Genomic DNA, 9,204 nt, shown 5'->3' on the forward strand with positions numbered 1-9,204 from the left:
AAAAAAAAAAAAAAAAAAATTGACATTTGGTTTTATATTTCATTTAGGTGACAAAAAAGTTTTTGAAAGTAAAGTTTAATTTTTTTTAAAGACCTGTAAAACTCAGTGAAGAAATGTACCATTTTAGCATATTAAAATTTAGAACTTAAAATGCCGTTAATGTTTATTGTGTTCAAATACTAAATAGATGAATTTCAAGACATAATTTAACATCTCATAGCCAGATAATGATGTAACAAGACTAACATACACATCTTTAAACTCTAAGTCTATTGCTTTATTCATTCTACTCTTCTGCCAGTATATGTAGACTTCTATAAAAAGAAAAAAAAAACCCAAAATATTCACACTATAACACTAACTTGAGGAATATTTATGCCAATTTTATATTGTAACGTTCTTTAAATTATGTACATATACTTTGATGTATCCAATTGCGGCACTATATACAAAGATGTTCAGTAAGTTCTGCAATCTTCACATGATTGCTACATGATATAATTAAAATTAATACTAAGAAAGCAAATTCTTGATTATATTAGAAATATTTTAAAATTTTTCATTCAAGATGGCAGATGATATATATTATTTTCCTTCATGACACAGCATAAAAATGATGAAATATATATATTTTTAAGGACACAAACTCCTAACAAATAAAATAACTAGAATTTAATAATCAATAGATGAAAGATTTAAACACTTTTCTGGGAGATGAGAGTGGATTGAAGTGTGTGGAGAACTGATGCAGAGCTGAAAAAGCCACATCCTATTGGGTGTTCCAGGTACAGGTAAGTTAGAAGGGAGCCGATCTGCTATAGAAAGTAAAAATTTCAGACAGGCTCTGAGTTCTGGAAAGTTGGCACTATGTAGGAAGGAAGAGAAAGAGATGCTGCGGTCAAGGGAATATATAAAGTCCATGTTAAAAAAAGGCTTGATACCACCTACTTTTCCTTATCCTGCATGCCAGATTGCCACATAGGGTTGGTTAGGGGAGGAATTCTCTAAAGAAGTAGAATGTATTATTCAAGACAACATGACCCTGCATTTGGATCATTTATTATTGTATATTATTGATTCGTTGTGCCGTAAGTAGTAGTGTCATCAGCTTGGATGACACTACTACTTTACTCTTCAGAGTTGGTAAATGATCTTCTATTATTATCTTGATAATTTCCTTCTGATAATTTACATTACTACCTTGATAATTTTGTTTTATATGTTCTCTCTTTCTAGTATTTCTATTGGTTGAATATGATTTTCACTGTGTTTTGATCTCTAGTCTAATATTTCTGCAAATATTTTTATTCTCACTCATAATCATCTTTTCTTAAAATATACATTTATCAAGGTAATCATAGAAGTGAGTTTAGCAACCCTGAAGAGTAAATGTCTCTAAACTGATGACACTACTACTTACAGAACAATTAATCAATTAAAAAATCCAAATAAAGGGCCATAGTTTGTGAAATCTCAGAATGTTAAACATAAATGTAAGATCCCAATGACTTTCAAACGTCAGAAACAGGCCCCTTATGGAGGGATAAGTTACAGGGGGCTTAGATCTTCCACCAGCAACAATTGTTGCTGAAAACAACTGAACTGGATTTTGGGAGTATAGAGGGAAATAATGTTGTTTAATTTAGAATTCTAAACCTAGTCAAAATACAAACAAATGTGAAAGAATAACAAATAAATATTCAGACATATAATTACTGATGCCATATAAAACTGAAACGTACTTGTACTTCAATGAAGAAAAATCACAAATCAAAAAAGAGGACTGCAAGAGATCAAAAAAACATTGAGAGGATTTAGAAGTCCCAGGACAGCCTGGATTCACTGGGAGAGTAGAGATATGAGACGTAAAAAGAATTCAGTAGAACATATAATATGATGAACAATTTAATAAATCCACAATATAATAAAACTACTTGGTAGAGCACAGAATGGAGAGTAAATTTAAACTTTATATTATGAACATTTTCTTTCTCTAGTACACGACCAACATAGAACTTTAGAATAGGAAATGTAATTCTAACACAGAGCTTGCTTTTGCAGATAATATTTTAAAAATGTAACTATGATAATTTAAATATTATATTGGTTTTGAAATTTGAAATCAACACATCCACTGATTTGAGTAGAGTTAACAAAAATGTGATAAACCTTTATCTTCTCATGTCTTTATACTGTGTTTAATACAGAGGAAATGGGGGCTTGAATATATTATTTGACGTTTTAGAGTTGCAAAGTTAGATTAGTGATAAAGCAATATTAGCAGAGAAAGTATGTGAATGGTATGAGACATAATCTTAGCTACTATATCAGAAAGTCACTAGGCAATATCTGAAGTTGAAAGACGGTAGAATACTGGTAATAATATTATCTACAGATGTGGAGTTAGTAATCAAATGAACTAAAAATGCAAAGATTGAAAGAAGTTGATAGTGAGGTAAGAAGAAAGGATTGGGATAAGAATTTATTGTTCTTCACTGTAAGCATTTCTATATAATTTTACTATTTAATATCCACCCATGTACGTGTGTTACTTCAATCTTTTAGAAAAAACTAATGAAGCAGAAAATTACTAGAGTTTAATGCATTGCTAGAAACATGATGTGTATTCATGTTTTGGTCTGGTCTACCAATATAGATAACTTGTTAGAGGCACAACCTATGATCAAAAAATTTTATATGCTTTCTACATTATACATCATATAAAAGGCAAAAGTCTCCAGGAATAAATCCTAATAATAGATTCAGAGATTCAAGTAGCAGTCACCTTCAAAAATAGTTATCTAAGCTAAAAAAAATTTTAAACTGCAGACAAGCTGCCAGTTAGATTATGTTGAAAAACACCCAGCGCCTATGTCTAGGAATGATTTGAACATTACCAGGCAAATCCATTCAGTTAAAAGTCCTCAGGAAACACACATTTTATTCCACTTCCTAAGTACAAAATTGAAAAAGGAATTTAGTTGAGTGATTTTTTGGAGAGTAGCTATCTAGGAATCAAAGTTTTAATGTAATCTGATTTCAAAACTGAGAGTATGATTTTATATGTATAAAAATATTATCTCAAAAAACAACCTTAAGTCATCTTTGTGTGTATGCCATGGTTTAAATGGTTGAATGAGTTAATTCACATCATAGGGTCAAATGAAAGAATCAGAAAGAAATTTAATTATCTGTTGTCCAGATAAAGTGGAAGTTAGTATAAAAAGTTCCAACATTACTCAGTGATGCTCTCTACATAACCCATTTTAATGAAAAAATATATTGATATCCTGACCTGAATTTGAATGCTATTTGATAAGATTTCAAGGTGTGCAGAAGATCTTGATAACTCTATTGACTAATGGTAAGTAAAGAGTTTGACACTGTAGTGTTTTAATGACTATAGCTTTCTAATATAATTTGGAGCCAGGTAATCTAATGTCTCCAGTTTTGTTCTTCTTGCTAAAGATTTTCTTGGCTACTTGTGGTGTTTGTAGTTCCATATACATTTTAGGATCGCTTTATTTATTTCTCTGATAAATAACATTGGAATTTTGATGAAGATTACACTGAATCTGTAGATCACTTTGGACAACATGGATATTTAAGCAATATTAATTTTTCCAGATTATAAACATAGGATATATTTATATTTATATCTTCTTGAATCTCTTTCATTAAAGATGTGTAATTTTCAGCATATAGATCCTTCACCTCCTTAGTTACATTTATTCCAAAGAATTTATTTCTTTATATTGCTGTAACAAATTGGATTTTTTTAAATTATTATTTTGGGGAAAATAGTTTGTTGTTAGTGTATAAAACTGTTACTGATTTTTACATGTTGATGTTATACCCTGGAACTTTACTTTCCATTTTTTTTTTCCCTTGAGACAGAGTTTCACTCTTGTTGCCCAAGCTGGAGTGCAGTGGCACGATCTTGGCTCACTGCAACCTCCACCTCCCTAGCTCAAGCAATTCTTCTGCCCCAGTCCCCTGAGTAGCTAGGATTACAGGCATGTGGCACGACACCTGGCTAATTTTGTGTTTTTAGCAGAGATGGGGTTTCTCCATGTTGGTCAGGCTGGCCCCGAACTCCCAACCTCAGGTTATCTGCCCACCTTGGCCTCCCAAACTCCTTGTAATATAGGCATGAGTCACTGCGCCTAGCCTCTTTAGGGTTTTCTGTATGTAAGATCGTGTGATCAGCAAACTGTGAGAATTTTACTAAAATACAACATGTTTAAGTTTTGTTGACCATTAAATAAATTTGCATAGATTACCTGACAGCTACTGTTGTCTCTTGTATTTATGTAGAGGCACATCTGTCCACATGTCCATATTTCTGTGATTCTCAGTCTACAAGGCTACTGACAGGTATTGCATACTCCCTTGCTCTAACAATCTGTTTTGAAGCACAGTATTTAAAGGTTAATAAAGTTGTGCCCACCACTGTGATAATACATTTGAACCAAATTAATACAATTTGGCGTAAAGTGTGTTTAAGAGAATCAAAATAATTGTTAAATTTTAACCAAACCTACAACTAAAATAAAAATAGAAAGCTACAACTAAAATAAAAATAGACCATGGCAAGGTATTAAACATATCTGAAAACATGATAACTAAAACCTAAATTGTTAGTAGATACCCCATTATACTTACTTCTAAACATAAATCATTCATCAAAATTATTTGACAGAGTGTCAGTAGCAACAGCCTAAAACTCAAAGGACTTGGTAGTGCTATAGGATGCCGCTAGAGGGACCTATTCATACTCTTGAGGAGTCTCATCAATCCCTTTCAGACATGATCTGGTAATTCCATCCTGACTTCATGAAACATTGCTGTGGGTCAGAGACACTTGCCTTCCACCAGCCTCTCTACTGGAATGGGGAATGGACTTTCCTTCTTCATGAGCTGGAAGCATTTGTGGGTGTGCTCAACCATTCCCACCATGTGCAAACTTCGGACCCTATATTTTCCCCTTTATTTTTTGAAGAAGCACCATAACATGGGGTCACATATGTTTCACTCCTCCATTACTAGTTCTGTGCTTGTAAGAAAGTGGTTCATCTTTTGAAGGCTATTTCTCCCAAGCAGAGTGTGAGTAATAACTATACATATCCCACAGAACTCTCAACATGACTAAATGAAGTTATGCATGTAAAATGTTTAATGAGCAGCATTTGGCACAGAGTTAGCACTATGTAAATATTAGTTATATCATTTCACTTTTTATTCTTCCCCTCTTCTGCCAGTAGCACATGCAGACATCTATTAAACTCTACAAGAGCAATTATAAATAAATGTAGAAGATAATAGTGATAGTGCCATGAATAACTGGGTTTAAATAAATTCTTGGCGTACTCTAAAAGTAATGGAAAAAACAGACTTTCTTTACCTTGGAGATAGTCTGTGCTTTTCCTGCTAAAATGTATATTTTAAATTCATACTTGTAAAATGTCTATTTTATGGGGATTGACAGTTTACTGATATAATCATTTGATCAAAAAACGGAAAAGCTGGATAATAAAAGCATCTTGCATTCAAAAACCAATGTGAGAATTTCTGGATTTTATCTACTCTCCTGTTTCAGACAGAATTTCTTTCTATATTTTTAAAAGGAGCAGCATTTAGTCACTCATCTATCATTGAACTAGAATAGACTTCCAACAAGTGTTCAGGTTGCAAAAATTGTTTTAGGAAACTATGATAATTATCTCTAGGTTCTATTTTTTTTTCTTCCAAGTGATTTTTTTTCAAACGCCCTTTCAATATTCACTTACATGGCAACTAAAATGCTGTCACAGTGTTCCCAAGATGCTGTCAATGTTACTCTGTAGTAAATAACATTATAATGTCAATGCATGACTAAGGAAGTGACATGATGTCAAGGATGCACTCAGTGTGGTTGTATCATAAATTCAATGGAAAATGCATATTTATGGAGACCTTCTTTAGATGTCAAAAGAGAGTAATGTAGATGTTACATTACTGACAAAAAAAATCACTTCAGAGAAACTTTGTTAAAGATGATGGAAATTCTACTGAGTAAAGGGAATTTCAAGTCTTGGCAGTCAAAGTGCCTTCAGATTTAAGATGTTTTTATATCTCCCCTGACAACTCTAAGGACTTTACCCACCCCTCTGCACTGTGCCACCCAACCCAGTTGCAAAAGCTTGATGTCCTGGATACTGAGAGGGTCAAAAGACATAGATTACAACCTCTTTCACCCTTGAATTACTGATAGCAGAATATTATTTCTATTTATACAAAAAAAGAGAGGTCCTTTGGCTGCTGTAATTAATTGCAAGACCTGCTCCCTTTGAAGACTCTCTTTCTTCCACTATGCTTTGCACTAGAATTTATTAGAAAGTAAATCATTTGGTTTGAGTATTAAAATATCAGGGCTACTAGGCAGATAACAAATAAAAGCTTCTCTATTGGTGTGTTCTTTTCCCACCTGCATCCCTTTAAACATTCCCTCAAACCATGAGATAAGTTAAATCTTTTTTCTTTCTCTTCACTTTTACCATAGTCTCATTTTATATTCTTTCTCCATTGATGTGAGTGACCTTGTACTGTTAATGATTCTGCTCTTTTTCCCTCAAGATGGTGGGATAGGAAAATAGAGGGAAATGGATTCTAATTTTTGAATAAAATTGTTTTCCAGTAATTCATTAGACACTTATTTTTAGCTATAGGTTAAAATTTTTAGCGTTGTTACTAATACCAATGTAAGAGATGCAGCCCTCACCATGTTCTAAACCGGTAGGAGAGGTGAGAATGTCAACTAATAAACACAAGGTAGCAAGTACTGTAGTAGAACTGGATATTATGAAAGCAAAATGGGGCAGCTGCTCATGGAATCCAGGGATTACTTATTACCATCTTCCAGTCAAAATTCTTTTAGCTGCACAGAAAGGGAAGCTTTACTCTAGACCACTGAAGGAGTTTCTGTTAGATTGATGGAAGCAGAACCCAACGGTAGGAGGAGTTGTTTGAGTTTCTAATAACTGGGAGCTACAGAGCCACTAGGCCTCTAGGCTCACCATTCACCTCCCTTCATGAGATGATGTAGTTTCTCTCATCTACAATTATCTCTCTATGTCTTTTCCTTTCTCCTATTTAAACACGTTTCTATGCTTTTTTCTCTTCTGCAAAGCTCTACAAGGATGTTATTGCTTATGGTGCATTATTACCATTTCAACACCTGAGCCTATACCACCTGTAGGCTTCCATGTAGTCTCAGTGGAAAGTCCTGATGCAAAACAAAGAGAGGATGATTGTAATTCCCTCAATAAGTTTTTTTTTTTTTTTTTCCTGCAGGGGCTGCGGGTGGAGGAGTAAAAGCCCTATGTGTCATTGTCTAGTTTATGCTTTGTTTCTACTGCAACCAAAGTTTAAATTAGTACTGGGTATGGGGCTGGGTATGGTGGCTCACACCTGTAATCCCAGCACTTTGGGAGGCCAAGCTTGTTGGATCACTTTAGCTCAGGAGTTCAAGACCAGCCTGGCTAACATCATGAAACTCCATCTCTACTAAAAATACAAAAATTACTCCAGCCTGGGTGTCAGAGCAAGACTTTGTCTTCCCCCCCCCCCAAAAAAAAAAAGAAAGAAAGAAGTGTATGGGTGATATGGGAGACAACATTATTGATATGTCTTGTATACCTCATTTTCTTTTAAAGCTAATACGAGTTTCTCATTTTCTTATATATTCTATAACAAACTGAGGTGAGTTTCTTAAAATGTGAGATAACAGGTATTGTCGGTGGGGAGGGAGACAGGAAGTCCAGCAGACATGAGGTCTACAGTGAAGCACCAAGGCTGGGGAAGGCTGAACATTTGGGGTCACTGGGTATCTAGTTATTCTGAAGTGAGGAGAACACAAGAAAAATATTAACATTCACCAGGCTACCAAAAAGTGGAAGAGATGTTCAAAAGGAATAGGAGGAAAACAATAAATATAAATTTTACCCAGGACTTCTCTGAACAATGTAAGAATAATGACCTTCCTTGATGACATTGCGTTACTTCTGATTATAAAGTCATTACTTTATTCCCACTCTAATTGACAGAATTTTTGGTTTTCTGACTACAAAGTGAACTTTAAATCCTGAAAGGGCTTTTATCTTGTTTGCATGTATGCTCTTGTTAGCAAGAAGTTGGTGGAATGTTGAGAGATCAAATTAAATTGATCCTGCTTATGTGATAGATTTGTTACATCATTATTATGAATAAATATATGTGAATTCATTTATTTTAAGATTTATGTTTTATATATACATGTTGCAAGGGGTATGGAGATGGTGAAGTACTGTTGATGGCAGTCTGATGAAGAGCAAATAAAATAACAGAAAAAATTCAGATACAGCAAGGCCAACATTTTTAGAAACCTCATTTTTTTCTCTCTTCTTTCCTTCTTCTCTCCCTTCCTCATCCTGTTCCAAGCACAATTTTAGGAGGGTCAGCACAATTCAAAGGTATAAAAAAGAATAATAATAAGTGGATCATATGCAAAATCATAACCTCTGATAGCGTTGTAAGGTAGAATTAAGAATGGGATTTAAAATATAAAAACTAATGGGCCACATGTGTGCTACAAGAGAGACAAGATTTTAATAGCTGTGATCACATTAGAGAAAACATGGTCAATTATTTCCCTAACTGAGCTGGAGTGTCCCTCCCTGTCATTTGTGACTCGTTAAGATTGCCTGGTGGTACCACCTTCATCCCCCAATTTTTTTTTTTATTGCCATTGGAATTTCAAAGTCACTTTCTAGATTTTTGAGAATTCCCAAAGAGCTTCTATTTTCCATGGTCATTTCTGGTATCAAACAGTTATCCCAGCAAGTTTGTTCAGGATAAGGGATGTATTCCATCCTGTGGCTGCTGTTTCTCCCTCAATTCAGTTTGACTATATAGTGAAACTCACCACCTTCCTCACCAAAATACTTTCTCCATGAGGCAATTGAGTGTAGCAGATTTTACTGAGAAATTAAAAAGACTGCAGAGTAATTATTATGTAACAATGTAACATCAACCTGACAACTGTTAAAATTCCTCTAATTTTGAAATATTTTTAGTGGTTGCTTTATTCCAGCAGTACTCAGTCTTATCTCAATGGCTCCTCTATCCATTTCCCTCCTTTTATTCTTTTTCTTCCCCTCCCACATTCCCTAACAAACAAAACAAAAC

General features: G+C 34.0%; 1 pseudogene; it reads right to left on the bottom strand.

Annotated features, from left to right (window-relative positions):
* LOC108292735 overlaps window positions 1–4,950 on the bottom strand; it is a 6,308-nt pseudogene extending 1,358 nt beyond the window's left edge.
* Between the last annotated feature and the right edge of the window lie 4,254 nt (window positions 4,951–9,204).

The sequence above is a fragment of the Cebus imitator genome, unplaced genomic scaffold (genome assembly GCF_001604975.1).
Source record: "Cebus imitator isolate Cc_AM_T3 unplaced genomic scaffold, Cebus_imitator-1.0 Scaffold502, whole genome shotgun sequence".
Classification (NCBI taxonomy): Eukaryota; Metazoa; Chordata; class Mammalia; order Primates; family Cebidae; genus Cebus; species Cebus imitator.